This window comes from Gouania willdenowi, chromosome 13 (assembly GCF_900634775.1).
Source record: "Gouania willdenowi chromosome 13, fGouWil2.1, whole genome shotgun sequence".
Lineage (NCBI taxonomy): Eukaryota > Metazoa > Chordata > Actinopteri > Blenniiformes > Gobiesocidae > Gouania > Gouania willdenowi.
In genome coordinates this window covers 2218016-2237176 of record NC_041056.1, presented here as the reverse complement: position 1 = coordinate 2237176, position 19161 = coordinate 2218016, and the positions used below count along the sequence as shown (strand labels likewise).

General features: G+C 37.7%; 1 protein-coding gene across 3 annotated transcripts in view; it reads left to right on the top strand.

The window, feature by feature from the left end:
* The window catches only part of LOC114474862 (leucine-rich repeat and fibronectin type III domain-containing protein 1-like protein), a 122207-nt gene that overhangs the window by 72394 nt on the left and 30652 nt on the right, over positions 1 to 19161 (top strand). For all 3 annotated transcript variants that reach the window (XM_028465433.1, XM_028465431.1, XM_028465432.1), the window contains one exon: positions 12296 to 12336. The gene's annotated coding sequence lies outside the window, so the exon portion shown is untranslated. The remainder of the gene's footprint in view (positions 1 to 12295; positions 12337 to 19161) is intronic.

Here is a 19161-nt window from a genome sequence, read left to right as displayed (position 1 = left end):
TTCCACAAATAATAAAAACAGTTACATTGGTAAAGTAGTTATTAGCATGGACCTTCAGTCTCCATCTTTAAGGATAAAGACCAAGTCCAGAACATCTTCTAGCACCTAACGAACATCTCCAGGTTTGATGAGTGAGAACAATCAGGAGAAGCTGGACTATTGTCAGGTCCCTCTTGAAGAAGCGATTTCTAATCTCAATGAGGCTTTTATCTGGTTCAATAAATGATATAATAATAATAATAATAATAATCATGGTCTTCACCAAACATCTACAGCTGATTCAGAACGCTGCAGCTCCTGCTTTCATGCTTTATTAGTGAAGCTAAACACTCCCACACACTGTCTCACACTTTTACAGTCAAATGGTTTATCATCTGCAAAGATTTGTTACTCTTTGATTGGGAAACTTTGTCATTTTCATTTTTGAGTATTTCATTGCACCAGGTAATGAAAGTTTAATGCTGACACATCAAACTAGACCCTGGGTGAAGATTGTCATGTTTTTTACTAACATGACTTTCCAGTTTTTAAATTAAATATTTGAGACGACTTGTGATCTGAGCTGTGATATTTCTGCTTACGTCTTTGGTTTCTCACAGTGCAGCTTGTGAAAACCACGTTAATTATCTTTGTATTGGTGTAAAGTCAGCTGATCATGAACAAGAAGCTCTGCTCACAGTGAGTGAGTTTTATGGAACAAAAGGAAGTCGTGAAGTTTCGAGGATTCTCAGTTTTAGTGCCATAAAAATAAACCACAAGGATGTTTCCTGATGTTTTACGATCAGCTCTGAGCGGATCAATCCGTGTTTAATCGTAACGCACGTTTCAAGCAACATTAAACAACACCAGCACTAATCAATACGTAATGTGTGTATCTGGATCGTTGCAAAGCTTCATTAATCAGACCAACTGTTGTTTCATAGAAACATGTTGAAACATCACATGTTATTATTCACTGTGCTGAACAATTACAGTTATTGAATTATTGAATTAGAATCAATTTAATGAAGGTAAACAGAGCAGATCTGGTCTGTAGGATTGTTCCCGTAAACACAATGAGTGAATTAAAAAGAACGGAATTAAAAGCCAAGAAGACACACACACACACACACACACACACACAGTTATCATCTGCTGAACTGAAGCCCAGTTTTTAAGGCAGTGGGTTTTCTGTTTGTTTACTTGTTTTGGTGTGTGTGTGTGTGTGTGTGTGTGTGTGTGTGTGTGTGTGTGTGTGTGTGTGTGTGTGTGTGTGTGTGTGTGTGTGTGTGTGTGTGTGTGTGTGTGTGTGTGTGTGTGTGTGTGTGTGTGTGTGTGTGTGTGTGTGTGTGTGTGTGTGTGTGTGTGTGTGTACCATCTGTTAATACACTGACTAAATCAGGCCTGTATTCTGTCTATAATCTCCTCCCTGCTGTCGCCTCTCTCCCTTTGTTCCCTCATCCATCCGTTTGTTCATCCATCAATCCCTCCATCCATTTATTCATCCATCCTCCAGCCATCTATTTGTTCATCCATCCATTTATTCATCCATCCCTCCAGCCATCTATTTGTGTACTTTGTGTGTTTTGCTGCCAATTTGTGTGTTTTGGGAGTTATTTTGTGTATTATGTTGGGCTTTATATTCCTTCCAACTTCTTGAATTACAATTTTGGGGGATTTGCTTTGGGGGCTGCAAAAAATTTGGGCCGGGCCACCAGTTTCTCATGTCTGGTGTTCCTTGTCTCTCAGTGATAAAGGTTGTATGTTAGGAGATGATTAAATATCACCTTTCTCACCCACTTCCTGCTTTTTGTGAGCCTCCCTGCACCCATTCAGCATCAGAATTAGCCTTACGAACAGAGCTGTTGTTAGCAGCAGAAACGAGTCATGGCTGAGTAGTTAGGTGTTGGAAGTGCACAAATCTGGTTAGAAACTGTGATGACAGCTGCGTGAAAAGATATGTGTTTAATGATTGGATGAGGATCAGCATGTTCTGCTGACAGAGTTCATCATTAAGCCACAAGGAAATAAGAGGGAACAATGTGGTGGGGGTGTGGTTAGTGCCATGACACTCCCCCATAGCATCCCAGGTAAGGAGAAACCTAGTAGTGCTTTGAACAAGTACGTTTACAAGCTGCATTCAATGACTTTCTGTGAAGGAATTCTGTCGTAACTTTAGCTTGGTGCCCATTAGCTTAGCTTGTTAGCTTATCCCATTAGCTTAGCCCACATATCCCTCTCATAGCCTCTCATAAAGTGCGTATCCCATACCAGGAATATGACGCCAACATCTGCATAACTCTGACTTAGTGTCGTTTTTTGGCTCAGAGACGTAAAAGAAATGTTTCCGTGGCGTTTTTATCTTGTTATAGCAACCATTAGCTTTACACTCCACCATTGTCCAGAAACTGTTGCCTAGCAACAGCTAACAGGAATCAACAAAACTGCATAATATCCTGTCCAAAATGGCGGCGCTCCATAGTTTTTGTCCTGAAGTATAAAATAATTCTCAAAAAATGTATTTTTAGTGTTTTTTTTATTTATAAAATGTGCACATATTTTCTTCATTAGTAATACATTAAACACATTTTTTGCTCTAGACATTTTCACTACAGGTATCCTTTAAATTCAAGTGAACAAAATTGAAACAAAAACAATTTTACATCAGTAATGATGGAATAAAGTGAAATAATAAAACTGCACCTCCTACGTTGTTCTGCCTGTCTCTCCACTCGTCCCTTACATCCCAACAAACATCTCCTCACACTCATTTTCACCTCATTTGCATTTCATGCTCGCTTCACATTTATGTCGTTAGCGTTCACGCTAGCTACAGAAATAACCCCCAAACATTCCACAACAGTACCAAAGGTTCATCAGAGGAAACGACAACAACATCAGGACAGAGAGAGTGAATCATCGGCCGCCAGTGAAACGTTTGAGCACCAAATATGGAAATAAGTTCCCGTGCAATGATACAGTGATGAGGTTTACCTCCTTTTTGGTGTGATTTAGGGGAAATAAACAGCTCAGAGCAAAACGTGACGAAAGAAGAGAGGATGGATGGAGGGATGGATGATCAAATGAATGGATGACCAAATAGATGTACAGTATGGAGGGATGGATGAACAAATGGACATCCATCCCTCCATCCATCCTCTCTTCTTTCATCACTTTTTGCTCTGAGCTGTTTTTTCCACTAAATCAACCCAAACAGGAGATAAACCTCATCACTGTATCATTGCGCAGGAACTTATTTCCATATTTCCTAAACTGACCAGGAATAAAAGAAGCAAATGCTGCTGGGAGTAAACATAAGGGCGTTTAATAAACATTTTAGTGCTAAACTGTGCATGATTTGGATGTAAACTCATGCTAGGCAAGTTAACACAGTAATTATTTAATGCTGACAGTAATTTTATTAACACAGTTTTTTAATTAATAATTTATTTTGAAAGTCCGTCGCTCATTGGGTCGAATGTCGTTATGTTACATGATAAAGTGCCGGATGAGAAAAGAACTCACCGAGCTCTCATATTTTAATATAAATCACTTCCAGACGGCCATTTGGATGAAACTAACGGTATTTGTAGCTACTAGAAAACTGAATTTTCTCATCACCGGAGTATTTCAAGTCCTAAGTATCACTTAAACGTAATACACACTGTTGACGCTACCAAATCGCCCAAACTTCATCAGTCCTCATTGGATGCATCGTGTGGGCGAAGCATCGATAAACAAAAGCAAGACAAGCTCACAAACGCCGTAGCGACGTGGATAGCTACAAACTGCAGGCCGTCGAGTATCGTTGCAGATGTTGGTCTGAGGAACGTTCTTTGGATCGCATGGAATGACGGCAGGTATGAGCCTCCCTCAACGTTCACCATCACCAGAAGAATAACACACGAGTTGTATGAAAAGGAGTCGACTATTCTGTTTGTTATTCCTTTTTATTTTATTTATTTATTTTTACTGAGATTCTCCAAAGAAAATCTAGTACAACATGGACTTCAAAGGACTTTGTGTGGTCAACCACTTGATCTCACTCTTTACAGGGACACTTGCTCCTTTTTATGCTGTTCCCTGATCAAATCTAAATGTTTCTGCTGTTACCTGTTTAGAAAAAAAGAAAAGTGAATTAAAAATATTGCTGTTGCTCAGACGTTTGATCCCTGCTCTGGTCTCTGGGGGTACAGTATATTATATTATGTTGTACTGCTGTGTAAAGGGAATTCTTCTCTTAATAAGCACTTTATTTGTTTGTGTTAAGTGTTTAATAGAAAAATGTTGTTGCACTTTTCAAATAAAAGTGTGCAGTACACAACGTTTGAAATTATTGTTGAATTTTGCGCTCAATGCTGCAATTAATCACGATTAATCAGTGAATAATGAGATTAAATGCAATCAAAAATGTAATCGTTGCCCAGCACTAATTTAAACTATTAATGTTTGAATCTCTTTTCAAAAAGGATTAAAACATGGACTGAGTTTGTGTCCAATAAACTCTTATGCAAAGAAGAATCAGGTAAAAATACCTGGAATGGAAACACAATGTTCACACATTTATTTCCCCAAACATCAAAGAAGGGGAACGAGGAGGAGAAAGAAAATGAGAGGCCGCAAATCCAAACACGGCCATAAATTCAGAGAAAGGAGGTAGAAAAGAGGAGAGCAGACACTCATCCACGGGGCGGATAACACAGAAAATTGCAGGCATTCATCTCCTGAACACAGAATAACAAGGAGAGTGTGATAGTCGGGTACAAAGAGAGCCCCCACACCTCATCTTAGAAACATCCAGACGAAGGAAAACTTCAGGGGATTTGATCTTCGTTCTCCTGATCGCGCTTACAGGAACAGGAAGTTCTGCTCACACAAACATCACAGTGATTGTTAACCTGGAATTAAAGACTTCATTAACAAGGTTTCCATGGCAACAGAATGAAGAAATTAAGCCTCTTCATTCAGGCCTGAGGCAGCAACGCATACCTCCGTACGTGGGATAGGATAAGCTAAGATAAGACGGGGCTACACGAAACTAAGATAATTATATGCTAAGCTAAGATTTAAAAAAAAATAAACACCAGTCTAAAATAAGAATATGCAAAATAAAATAAGATTATGCTAACATAAGATAAGGTATGGTAAGATAATATGTTAAACTAAGATAAGAAAATGATACATCAATCTAAAATAAGATAAGGATTTGCTAAGAAAAGGTAAAATAAGATAAGATATGCTAAGATAAGAAAAGAAAATGAAGCACCAATCTAAGATAAGATGAGGATATGATAAAATAAGATAAAAGAAATAAACTATAAGAATAAGATAACATTAGATAAAACATGATAAGAAAAGATAAGCTAATCATTAGCTAAGAATATGCTAACATAAGATATACAAAGCTAAGCTATTGATAAATTAAGCTAAGATTTAAAAAATGATAAGCAAAAAATAAAGATTAGCTAAGCTTAGTTACAATAAGATAAGGATATACTAAACTAAGGATAGAATAAGGATATGCTAATTTAGGATTAGCTAAACTGAACAAGGCTAAGAATAGCGTGAGATAAGCTAAGCTACAACAGTTTTACTAATATTTTTAGTTTACTTAAACAAAGCTGATCTTTGTGTTGGTTTGTGTTTCACATTACAAAAAGCATCTGACTGTCATCCTGCTTTATAAGCAAACAATTGTGTTAGCGTAGCGATGCTAGCTTCACATCTGCTGAGTCAAAGGTCGCTGCAATCGTTGCTCATTAATATTAACAAGGCCGACTTGTGTCAGCGCGTTAAAGCAGAGATCATTAAAGAAGTATATCGACCCTGACTGTAGCGCTAACAGTCGGAAGAGGCTGTTTTTATTAAATACTCTGATTTATCTCCAACTCTGACGCTCAGTGGTAATAATCCAGACTTTTGGGTTGAATCTGAGAGGAAAGAGTGTGAGGAAGATGAGGTTTAGCGTGCTGACGCCGTTGTGTAGAATACGGATGTGATACAGACGCGTAATCTAACAGCTGCAGTCCTTCCTCTGATAGAGTCACTAACTCAGTCTGAGCATCGATGGGAGGTTTGGAGATAACAGAGGAGATGAGATGGTGATGGTGGAGGAAATACCACCATTAAAACGCAGGAACTCAGTCGTTCTAATTAATCTGTTTCCTTTCAGTCCGTAATCCAGTTCTAATACCAGATTAAATTTGATTCACGAGTCACTCTCCAAATGAATCTGGTTCTTTTGAGTCGTTTAAAGAGATCCTCCACTGTTTTTACAGATGTGGCCTATATGTAATAAAACACATTATTATGCACCATATTTGTTTTATTAACTTTACAGTTTTAGAGCCTGTGTTCCTCCATCTTGAAATCATGTGATTGATGATGTCACACGGCCCCACTGCCTGTAAACATCCCATTGTTTTCTATTGGAGTGAAACATTCAGCCTGATTTTTAGATCATTTAGTAGATTTTTAGATTATTTAACAGCTTTTTACATAATTAAGTAGCTTTTTAGACAATTTAGTAGCTTTTTCACAATGACAACTTGCTGCTTTTGGTTGCTCAGGAAAAGTTAAAGATGTCGATGTAAACATCTTTTGTTTACAGAAAGAGGATAAAAACAGATGCGACCGGTAAAATAATCTGTGACCACAGGGGGCGACAGTGCCAACTCTGAGGTTTGGTAGTCAAAGATGAAGCAGAGAAGAAGAGCTCTCCTAAGGGACCTTCACTCTCCCTTAAACAGTGCGCTGACATGCTCTGGTGGCTGAAGTGAGCGAGTTACAAACCCTGAGAATAGAAGGACTTTTGGGTGGGAGTCCGTCAACAGTCAGTGATTTACGCTCTAATTTCAGCCAACATTAAAACATCGGAAATACATTTGTACTGTCCTCACAAAAGCTGTGTAATTCATTTTGTAAAGGTCTGCATTTGTACATTTTCTAACATCTATTGTTGGCCTCGCACCAGCACCAGCACCACAGTCGATAGTCAGTCACCAGTTGATGTAGTTACTACTTGAACCGTAACACCACAAAACCAAACTGAAGAGAAGCAGCTTTTTACAAACTGAAAAACACAGAGTGTAGTCAGTGTCTCTACCTGTAGAGGGCGCTGCTTCAGACGGTAAATGAAGAACCAGTTCTCACACACACACACACACACACACACTCCTGCAGCGTCGGTGACTCGGTCAGTTCACAGAGCTTTATAAATATTGATGAGTACACACTGAGCCATGATTTATTTTCTCATTACTGCTGGGAAAAGTCTGAGCTCCTTCAGCTTTTCAAAATAAGACAAAATGTTTCTCCACTATCGCACGTTTTGGTTCAATGAAAAGCAGTCGTTTCCTGTAATGGTTTCTATTCTACAATACGTCATTTACCCCTAACGGACCAGTTCAAAGACAAGATGTCAACATCAGAAAAACAAAAACATGTTAAGATTCATTATTTTAACGTCATTATAGCAAATAAAGTTCACTGATTTCTGACATTTCGTGAAAATTGGTGCTGATTCAACCCAGGACGTCACTAATATTTATTTTTATTTTCTAGTATCTTCAGTTTCTTTCTTTCTTTCTTTCTTTTTTTTTTTTTTTTTTTTTCCTTTTTTTTTTTTTTCTTTCTTTTTTCTCTTTTTTTTTTTTTCTTTTTTTTTTCTTTTTTTCTTTTTTTCTTTCTTTCATCTCCGCTCCCCCTTGCTCTCCTATTGAGTGATGCTGCACATCGTCATGGTTACATTGAAGGTCGGAGACGAGAAACATTTATCACATTTATCCCAGGGTCACATGTTTAACGTTCATGTCAGCATTAATTAATGATATTCAGGATAAATAATACAAGAAGAACAAAGGGTTTGTGTGTTTTTATTGTTGTTTTGTTTAAATATAAAATGTATAAAAATAAAAACACAAAAATATTCAGAATGAAATAAAATGTAATGATATAATGTATTAAATAAAAACACAAAAACATTCAGTATAAAATAAAATTTAATATAATATATAAAATAAAAACTGAAATATATTCAGAAAAAAACAATATTTTCTTTTATAATTTACGAAATAAAAAACTTGCAAAAATTCTGAATAAAGTAACGTGTAATTATATGACATATAAAATACAAACATACAAATATTCAGAATAAAATAAAATGTAATGATAAAATATATAGAATCAAAACTGAAAAATATTCCAAATGAAATAAAGTTTAAATATATCAGACATTAAATATTCTCAATAAAATAAAATAAAATAAAAACAGAAAATATTTAGAATAAAATAGAAGCTAGTGACGTAGCGGGATTTTTCTGTCATTTCTGTGTTTTTGCCGACTTGTTTTTGATAAATTTTATTTTGTAAATGCGTGTGATTATCTAAAAACCTGATGTAGTGTAGTTTGTGTCGTATAGTCATTTCAGCTGGATTTTTAAAAAAAATATGAATAATTAATGTAATAATTTTTTTTTCAATTCAGTTTCAGGAAGTGTTTTTTTTTTGTTTTTTTTTTTGCAGTGGATGAAAGTCGGAGGTTCATTATTTCATTTTCTAACTGAATTTAAATGAAACATTCTTTCATTGTTTCTTCCTGCAGCTGCTTTTTAATTACATTTCCACTCTGCAGATGCTATTATATATATATATATATATATATATATATATATGCAGTGTTAGGAGAACGTGAGTAATGTATGCGCTATCCTCTGATTAAAGCTCTGCTAGCGCTGCTAAACATGCTAATTAAAGTGGATTCTTCTGCTGTTCATTAGTTAGAGAGAGGAGGGGATTCCTCTCATCGATGAGCTTTTTAACCTCTTGTTTTCAGCGCTGGATCGATGCTAATACATTAGGACTGTTAATCAGCTCCTGGTCTTTATTGAACAATCTGTGCACGAGCGATCGATGGATGAAGCTTCGTTTATGGCTCCTCTGACACGCCTCCACTTTTTCTGCATTTGATGCTCAACGTGTTCTCCATGATGATGTTTTAAGATTTAATCAGTGGACAAATCATCCACCGCAGGGACGAGATAGAAGAAAACATGTAGAATCATTCATAGAATTAAATATGTAATGAAAATACAATATGTAATTAAATAGAAAATACTTTACAGAATAAATAAAAAAGGAATTAAATATAAACTTTTAAAAATAAATTATAAAATACAAAATAATGTATAAGAATAAAAAACTGAATATGTTACTAATTTTAATGCTAATAAGCAACTAATTAATGGTGAATAGGTGTACCTTAATATAAAGTGTTACCAAATAGGAATATATTTTAAATAACATTTAGGTTACATAGTTTTTGTGCAGCAGGAGCTTCATATTTCTTCCAAAAATGTTGTGTATTGTTTTGCATGTCATGTTAGCTTAGCACATAGCAACCAGTCCTACATGTTTGGGTAAGCTTAGTACATAGCAGCCAGTTCCACATGTTTTGGTTAGCTTTGCACATCGCAACCAGTCCTACATGATTTGGTTAGCTTACAACATAGCGACCAGTCCTATATGATTTGGTTAGCTTAGCGCACAGCGGCCATTCCCACATGTTTTGGTTGGCTTAGCACATAGCAACCAGTCCTACATGATTTGGTTAGATTAGTGCATAGCAGCCAGTTCCACGTGTTTTGGTTAGCTTAGCGCATAGCATCCAGTTCCACATGTTTTGGTTAGCTTAGCACATAGCAACCAGTCCTACATGATTTGGTTAGATTAGTGCATAGCAGCCAGTTCCACGTGTTTTGGTTAGCTTAGCGCATAGCATCCAGTTCCACATGTTTTGGTTAGCTTAGCACATAGCAACCAGTCCTACATGATTTGGTTAGCTTAGTGCATAGCAGCCAGTTCCACATGTTTTGGTTAGCTAAGTGCATAGCAGCCAGTTCCACATGTTTTGGTTAGCTTAGTGCATAGCAGCCAGTTCCACATGTTTTGGTTAGCTAAGTGCATAGCAGCCAGTTCCACATGTTTTGGTTAGCTTAGCGCATAGCAGCCAGTTCCACATGTTTTGGTTAGCTTAGAGCATAGCAGCCAGTTCCACATGTTTTGGTTAGCTTAGCACATAGCAACCAGTCCTACATGATTTGGTTAGCTTACAACATAGCAACCAGTCCTACATGATTTGGTTAGCTTACAACATAGCGACCAGTCCTATATGATTTGGTTAGCTTAGTGCACAGCGGCCAGTCCCACACGATTTGGTTAGCTTAGCACATAGCGGCCAGTCGCATATGATTTAGTTAGCTTAGCTCATAGTGGCCAGTCCTACAGGATTTGGATAGCTTAGCACATAGCGGCGGTCTGGTTTATGAGCAGCTAACATCCATCTATTCCCTGTTGTTGTGAGAATATCATCAGTTGATGTTAAATAGTTACAATGAAAGAAAGAAAACAGCCTTGTTTTGTTCGTCGGGTCCTCGTTAGACATCGTTAACCTCTGGTTGACCTCGACCAATCAGAGCTTCCGCTGCCTTTTCAAAGTCCTCTCAGTCGCTAAGTGACTGTGAACGTCCTCTGACTTCAAAGCACACGACTGTGTGTGTTTGTGTGTGTGTGCGTGTGTGTGTGTGTGTGTGTGTGTGTGTGTGTGTGTGTGTGTGTGTGTGTGTGTGTGTGTGTGTCCTTCACAAATAAGCATCAACAACTCAGAGACACACATGCTTCAGGAACACAGCTGAACACAACAGTGATAGAAGAATACCCAGGGTCCTTGAACGCAACACTTTCAGTTTAACAGTCAGTGTGACCTTTGACCCTGAACACAAAACTATTCATCGTCCATTCATCCCTCCATCCATCTATACATCCATCCCTCCTCCATCCATTCATCCATCTATCCCTCCATCCATCTATACGCCCATCCCATCTCCATCATCCATCCATCCCTCCCTCCATCTATACATCCATCACTCCTCCATCCATCCATCCATCCATCCATCCATCCATCCATCCATCCATCCATCCCTCCCTCCCTCCCTCCCTCCCTCCCTCCATCCATCCATCTATACATCCATCCCTCCTCATCATCCCTCATCCATCCATTCATCTATACATCCATCCCTCCTCCATCCATCCATCCATCCATTCATCTATCCATCCATCCATCCCTTCATTCATCTATACATCCATCCATCTATACGCCCATCCCATCTCCATCATCCATCCATCCCTCCCTCCATCTATACATCCATCCCTCCTCCATCCATCCATCCCTCCCTCCCTCCCTCCCTCCCTCCATCCATCCATCTATACATCCATCCCTCCTCATCATCCCTCATCTATCCATTCATCTATACATCCATCCCTTCTCCATCCATCCATCCATTCATCCATCTATACATCCATCCCTCCTCCATCCATTCATCTATCCATCCATCCATCCATCCCTTCATTCATCCATCCATCCATCCATTCATTTATCTATCCATCCCTCCTCCATTCATCCATCTCTCATCCATCCATCCATCCATCATGTTTCTCCTCCTCTCACAGCTTTTCTTATTTTCTGTTCCTTTTCTATATTTTTAGTGTTTTTCCTGTGAACTAAAGTCACATGGTGCTAAATCTCACCTCAGTCGTTAAAGTTGCCACTGATTTAGTTTTAAAGCAGAACTCTGACTCATCACAGCTACATTTACTTTAATGTACATGAGTTCAGTGTCTGTCAGAAGTATGTATTCATATAGTGGGAGGAGCTTAAGTAGAGTTGTCAATTTTGTCCAAATGAGTGTGTTTGAAGGTTGGATGTACAAAGAGGTGTACATACTCTGTACTCTCTGTTATAAAGGGGTTTATTTGTGGATGCAAAATAAAATAGTGTGTGTGAATTATCTGGTTTAATTCAATGAGACATAAACATAATAAAGGTTTTTTTTAATCATGTATGTTGTGTATTTTTGTATTTTTCTGTTGTTTTTTTGTGCATTTTTTGTATAATTATTGTTTGTTGTTGCCATTGTAGTGTGATTCTGCAGTCATTTTATGTATTTTTTGTTGTTGTTTGGTGTATTTTTCTGTAATGTATGTTTTTTGGAGTCATTTTGTATATTTTAGTGCATTTCTGTTGTCGTTTTGTGTATTTTTTGTATAAATATTGTTTAGGTTTTTGTTTTATTTTACTCATTTAGTATATTTTTATTATAAATACCTTATGTGTGGTGAGGGCGTGTTTTAAGATGTGTTTATGTGCGTGTGTGTGTGTGTGTGTATGTGTGTGTGTGAATGCGTTAATATGTTGTAAAATGTAATTGTGTGTTTGCTGTTGATGACACTAAAGATTTATTCGATTTTCTTTCCTTTGCAGATCAAAGAGTCACGTGCACGGATAAAGAAGCTCTGAGAGCGGTAGGTGGTGTGTGTGTGTGTGTGTGTGTGTGGTCATAAAAGATCCATTTCAATTTGGGAAGATTCAATATTTATGATACTGAGACGCAGGTGTCGCTGAATTTGAAATTAATGCTGAGGAAAGAACGTCTCATTCCTCCACACACACACACACACACACGCACACACACACACACACACACACACACACACACGTTTTCAGGACAGATCAGGAAGCATCTGCACATCCGGAAATGAAAGGGATTAATTTTCTGTCCTCGTTCACTCTCGTACGTTTATCTGCTCATATTTCAGCTGAAGCAGTGTGTGTGTGTTCCTTTAAAGCCACTAGTGAGGACATTGTCAGGTTTCTGTGACTTATGAGGACCACAGTGTGAGACTCACAGGCTGTCCTTCACTTCTCTTTATGTTAGCTCAACCTTTAGCCTCATCCCACCCTCACCCTGTTTCACTCACAGCGGGACTCGTTTCCTGGGTTTCTTTTTGGACTTTCTTTTAATTTTTCTTGTCAGTTTTTGTCTTTTTGTACATTTTTTGTTTATTGTGTGTATTTTGTGTGTCTCTTTTTGGAGTCATTTTGTGTTGTTTTTTTTTTTTTTTGAATTTTTGTTTGTCTTCCTGTTTATTTCTTTAGGCATATTCAGAATTTTTGTTGTTTTCTGTTTTTGTGAGTCAATTTATCAATTTTTGTTTTCATTTTGTGTGGTTATGCAGTCTTTTGTGTATGTCATTGGTCGACTTTTTTGTTGTTGTATGTATTTTTTTATTTAATGTCATTTTTTGTAATTTTATGTTAATTTTTCTGTGCTTTTTAGAGTCATTTTTGTTGTTGCTTTGTGTGTTTTTGGTCATGTTGTGTATTTGTTGGCTCTACATGTACACATTATTTAAGGCTGCTTCCTCCTCAGATGCAGCCTTTGGCCGACACAGCGCCTCTCGTAGTTATTGATATTATTCTTGTGGTTATTGACGAAATGCAAAGTGTTTGCAGCCCAGAGCTCGTTAGTGATGAGTCGTGTGATGCATTAAAAATGAAGGGGACGGACTAATCAAACAGATGGACTGAAAACACTTTGCAGCTCCTCTAAACATGATCTCTGTCCTGGCTTTAAGAGGCAGTGCAGTGGCCCTTGTTGCCCCCTGTTGCCCTTTGTTGCCCTTTGTTGCCCCAAGTTTTTGCTCAATAAAGATACAGATGTAGTTCATGCTCATTTATTTTGTTGTTTTTGTTTGATTTTTTTTTTTTAACAATGCTCCCTTAGATCTTTCAGGGCTTTTATTTTGAAGGTCTGTGCAGCCCCCTTTTCATATTTCCTCAGCTCTACACTCTTTTTCAAGTGTTTTTTCGTTTTTTGTCATATTCATTTGTATTATTCAGTTGTCATTGTCTAGTTTTTTGTTCTTTTGTGCATTTTTGGTCAAATTATTGTGTATTTTTGTTGCTGTTTTGTATGTTTTTGTTGCTTCTTATTATGTTTTTTTGTGTGCGGCAGCCATTTCACATTTCATTTAAACACGTTGTGTTGCGTTGTGTGTCCCCAATGTTTGAGTTAGCTTAGCATGTAGCGGCACTGCCATGGGCGGGGTCAAAGGTTAAAGATGAGAAATGAAACGTCTCCTTCCACGGAGCTTTAATATCTTCTTCTGACCTTCTGTGCAGTGGCCACTTCATATTCCTCACAAATGTAATATTTTTATGACAGATGCACAGCTGTTGTGTGTGTGTGTGTGTGTGTGTGTGTGTGTGTGTGTGTGTGTGTGTGTGTGTGTGTGTGTGTGTGTGTGTGTGTGTGTGTGTGTGTGTGTGTGTGTGTGTGTGTGTGTGTGTAAGGTCAGTGCCCCAGCTTCCATCGTTGTTGTTTAACTGCAAACTTTTCATTTCTGTCAGCACACACACACACACACACACACACATGTTTCCTATTGGACGACAAAAACAAACATTAGTTGAGATAAACAGAGCAAATCTAATTTTCTTCTTCTATTTGTAAATATTTATCACGTTTTATCCGTCTCGTCTTATTCCATTTTTACTTCTCTAAACTGATCTGTCTTGCTGTACCTTGTCTTGTCTCACTTAATCTGTCCGAACTTTACCTCGTTTATTCTTGTCCTGTCCGATCTTGTTTCTTGCTTTTTCTTGTCTTTTCTTAACTTGTGTTACTTTGTCTTGTCTTACCTTATCCTTCATAAAACCATGTCCTGTCCTCTTACATTAGTTTTCCTTAATTTATCTTATTTATTCCTGTACTGTCCTGTTTCTTTCCTTGTCTTGCCTGATTTTGTCTCGTCATGCCTTGCTTTTTGTTACTTCCTCTTATCCTGTCTTATATTTTATCTACCTTGTCCTGTACTGTTGTCTTGTTACTTACCTTTGTTGTCATGTTTTTTCTTGTCTTACATTACCAAGTTTAATTTTGTCTCTTCTGCTCTTATTACATTATCTTTCTTAATTTCCCTTGGTTTGATTTGTCTTGTCCTTTCCTTCCTTGTCTTGTCTGATTTTGTCTTGCCTTGTATAATTTTTTTCTTATCCAACCCAGTCTTTCTTGTTGCGTCTAGTCTCACCTTATCTTAACTAGTCTTATCTTTTGTTACTTTATCTTGTCTTACTTTGTCTTATCAGACCTTGTCCTGTTGTCTTGCTTCTTGCCTTTGTTGTCATATGATGTCTTGTCACGTCTTTCCTTTCGGTACCTTGTCCTGTTTAGTCTTTTCTCTCCATGTCTAGTCTAGACGTATGTTGTAGTCGTTCTTCATGCTGTAGCTGCTTTTTAAAGAGCCTGAAGCACTGAATTCATCACACGTGCACACACCCACACAAACACGCACGCACACACACACACGCACGCACACACACACACACACACACCCACACAAACACACACACACACCCACACAAACACACACACATACACACACACGATCACAGATCACAGCCTGGAGCAGACATAAGCAACTGTTGGCCAGGGGACCACAAACAGCCCACGGTCTAAGTTTGTGTGGGCCCCCAAAAACCAGTTTATAAAATCACAGAAAAATACACAAGAGAACAGCAAAAATTTGCAAATGTACTACTTAAACACAAAAAACTATGAACGTACAGAAAGATACACAAAACTACTGCAGAAATGCACAAATTTACTCTTAATAACACACAAAACAGCAAAAATACTCAAAATGTTTTCTAAAACACACAAAACAACAGCAGAAACACACAAAACAACAGCAGAAATACACAAAATAATTCCTATAACTCAAGAAATGACTATAAAAATACATAAAAATACATTAAATGACTTTCAATACACAAAACAATTGCAAAATTACACAAAACTACAGACAGACCTTTGTAGTTTCCTGTGTTAATGCTGTTATTGGTCGTTATTCTAATGCTGACGTGAATGTTGATCATGTGACCCTCAGATCAAATACAATCACATGATTGAAGTTGTGTGTCTGTGTTATTCTTATACTTGAAGTATTTGTGTTGCTTTACAGTGACAGTGTGTGTTTACAGCTCAGCAGCTCCTCAGGCTCATCCTGTGGTTACACACACACACACACACACACACACACACACACACACACACACACACACACACACACACACACACACACACACACATTGCTCATTAAGGCTCCTTCTCCCAGCTGCACACAGCAATTACAGCAGCGCTCTGAGCACAAAGGGCCGTGTGTGTGTGTGTGTGTGTGTGTGTGTGTGTGTGTGTGTGTGTGTGTGTGTGTGTGTGTGTGTGTGTGTGTGTGTGTGTGTGTGTGTGTGTGTGTGTGTGTGTGTGTGTGTGTGTGTGTGTGTGTGTGTGTGTGTGTGTGTGTGTGTGTGTGTGTGTGTGTGTGTGTGTTCCAGGTGTGTTTTCCCAGCGCTATGTGATTACATGCCTTCATACAAAGCAAAGTAGAGCAAACAACACGTTAAACACTACACAGACACACACTGAGCGTTAATGGGAATATTCAGTATTATTCACTAGTTTATAATGAGCATCACATCACATCTCGACTCCACGCTCACAAAAAAAAAAAAAAAACTTTCACCGTCACAAACGGCACCAGTGGCACGTGGCACGTTTCAAAGGTTAGCATTAGCATTAGCGCTCCCAGAGGAGCAGCGCTAACGTAGCGCTCCCTAAAGACATGGTTTCATGTTTATCAGTAGAAGAAGAAGAAGAAGAAGAAAGTTTACACAATAATAGCTGATAATGTAGCTCCGCCCCTTTATGTTTTGACCACGGTTAGTCAGTGCCGCTACATGCTACGCTAACCCAAACACGCAACAGTTCCATGGAACAAAAGACAGAAACACATCTATTCTCAGTACCAGTGGTTCTCAACCTGTGATAACCACATTTATTTATTCATCTGAATAATATCCACTGTTATCCAGGAACGTTTATTATTATTATTATTAGAGTCATCTTAAAGATGGAAATCCTAGTTTTATTCACAAATAAAATGGGTTAAAAATTACAAAAAAAAAAATGGTGGTGAAATGGGATTTTTAAAAAACACAGAAATTGGTTTAAAGTTGCAAATGAGGTAAAAATGTGCAAGTTTTGCAGATGAAAAAACAATGGTTTTCTGTGATGTTTTTTTTGGTCATTTCAGTATTTTTCATTTCGTCTCTTTTGGGTGTTTTTGTTTTCATTTGTTTTCGTTTTGAGTGTTTTTTTATTTTGTTTTGTTCGATTCCTTTTTTGTGCTTTATGTATTTTTGTACTCTGTGTATTTGGTTTATTTTTCTGTCATTCTGTGTGTTTTGGATTAGTTGCAAATTAGAGTAAAAGTGTTTAAGCATTCTAAGTGTCAATATTGCTTTAAAAGTGTAAGAAATGAGGGTTGGGTAATGTAATTTAAAAAGTTGGAACAATAGTTTAAACTGGGCATGACAAATGCTGAATGTGGTTAAATTGGCAAAAAAATAAGCATGGAATATAATGAAAAGAGGTTAAAAGTGACAATTATGCATCAACAGATGTGACATTAGGTGAAAAGGTGGTGGAAAGGGTTTATAAGTGTTAAACATGTCTGGAAAGTGAAAAAAAATGTGCAGAAAAATCATTGAAATGTGATGTAGAAGTGTCAGAAATGGGAGAAATGTAGCAAAAATACATTAAAAGGAGCAAAAATATGGGAAGAAAAAGGGATAAAAAAGTAGGTTAAAATATGGAAAGTTTGGCGTAGTTGCAGAAAAATTGTAAAAATAAGCAAAAATGGGCTGAAATTGTTCATTGAAGGCATGGGGTCCTGACTCCAAGGTTGAGAACCACTGCTCTGTTGGTGGAGTTCTGTGTTTTTAACCTGAGATAATCTGCTACAGGAACATTAGTCTCTTTCTTTATGACCTTTGACTCCACGCACGCGCACGCACACACACACACACACACACACACACACACACACACACACACACACACACACACACACAGTGTGAGACGACAGTGAAATATTTATCTGATGGTGGATCAACAGCGTTAGCGTTAGCTTCCTTTAGTTCAGACTGCCATAGGTTAACAACTAACAACATTTCTAACTTTATTTAGTTATTTTATTTTTTTAAACAATAGAGCAGACGTCAGCAAATGGAGGCCGGGGGTCCACGTGCGGCCCTTGGTCAAATTTTGTGCGACCCTCAAAGTAAACGCACAAAATGACAGAGAACTACACAAAGTAACAAAAATCCACAAGATTGAAGTTGAAAACATGATACAAGATTATTTTTATCAAACACAGCAGAATAAAAGTTCGTCTGTGTGTGAGATTAAAACATGAAATTCTCGTCCTAGTTTCTTCGTAAATATCTAAATATCACACAAACAGAACCAGATTTAATTCTATAACAGAAAAACGCTGCTTTTTCTGTTTCAGGTTTTAAATGAATAAAAACCAAAAAAACAACCAGTTTTTTCAGTTTTTCAATTTGGTTTCTGAAACATAATAACCAAAGGTACATGGATTAAAATGACACTCTTTGTAGTTTCCTGTGTTAATGCTCTGATTGGACGTAAATCTAATGTTCAGAACATGAATGTTGGTCATGTGACCCTCAGATCAGATACAGTCACATGTTTCACTGTTCAGTCTGAGCTGATGTTACATTTACGCCGTTCAGTTCCACTTTAAAAATGCATGAAGCAGTTCGTCGTTAAAAAACGCACTCACAGTGCATGCTAATGACCCTCTCTGATGGTATATTTATGGGATAATACAAAACATCCATTCCTTTAATCATCCCCATAGACAAAAGTCACATTTTTAATCCAGGATTCCGTACAGTAGAGCTAATTATCAGTGTTTGGTGAATGATCTGCATCTAAAAATAAGAGCTGATAAAAGACAACGTGACGTTAGCATCGCTGTGGATGTTATGGATGAAACCACAGAAGCTCCACCACTGCTATTTATACTGTACTATATATATATTTATTTATTTATGCTAGTTTAGGGGCGCACGGTGGCTTAGTGGTTAGCACATCCGCCTCACAACACGTGCTGCATAAGTTTCCTCCCACAATCCAAAAACATGACTAAGGTTGATTGGAGACTCTAAGGAGTGAGTGTGAGTGGTTGTTTGTGTCTGTGTGTTGCCCTGCGATGGACTGGAGCCCTGTCCAGGGTGTACCCCCGCCTATAGCGCCCACTGTGCACCGGCAGACCCCCGCAACCCTGAAAATGGATTAATGGATGTTAGTTTAGTAATAATAAGCATTTATAACACTTCATTAAACCTAATTATATGAGCTCGAGGCCACAAACGTGATTGTATCTGATCTGAGGGTCACATGATCAACATTTATGTCAGCA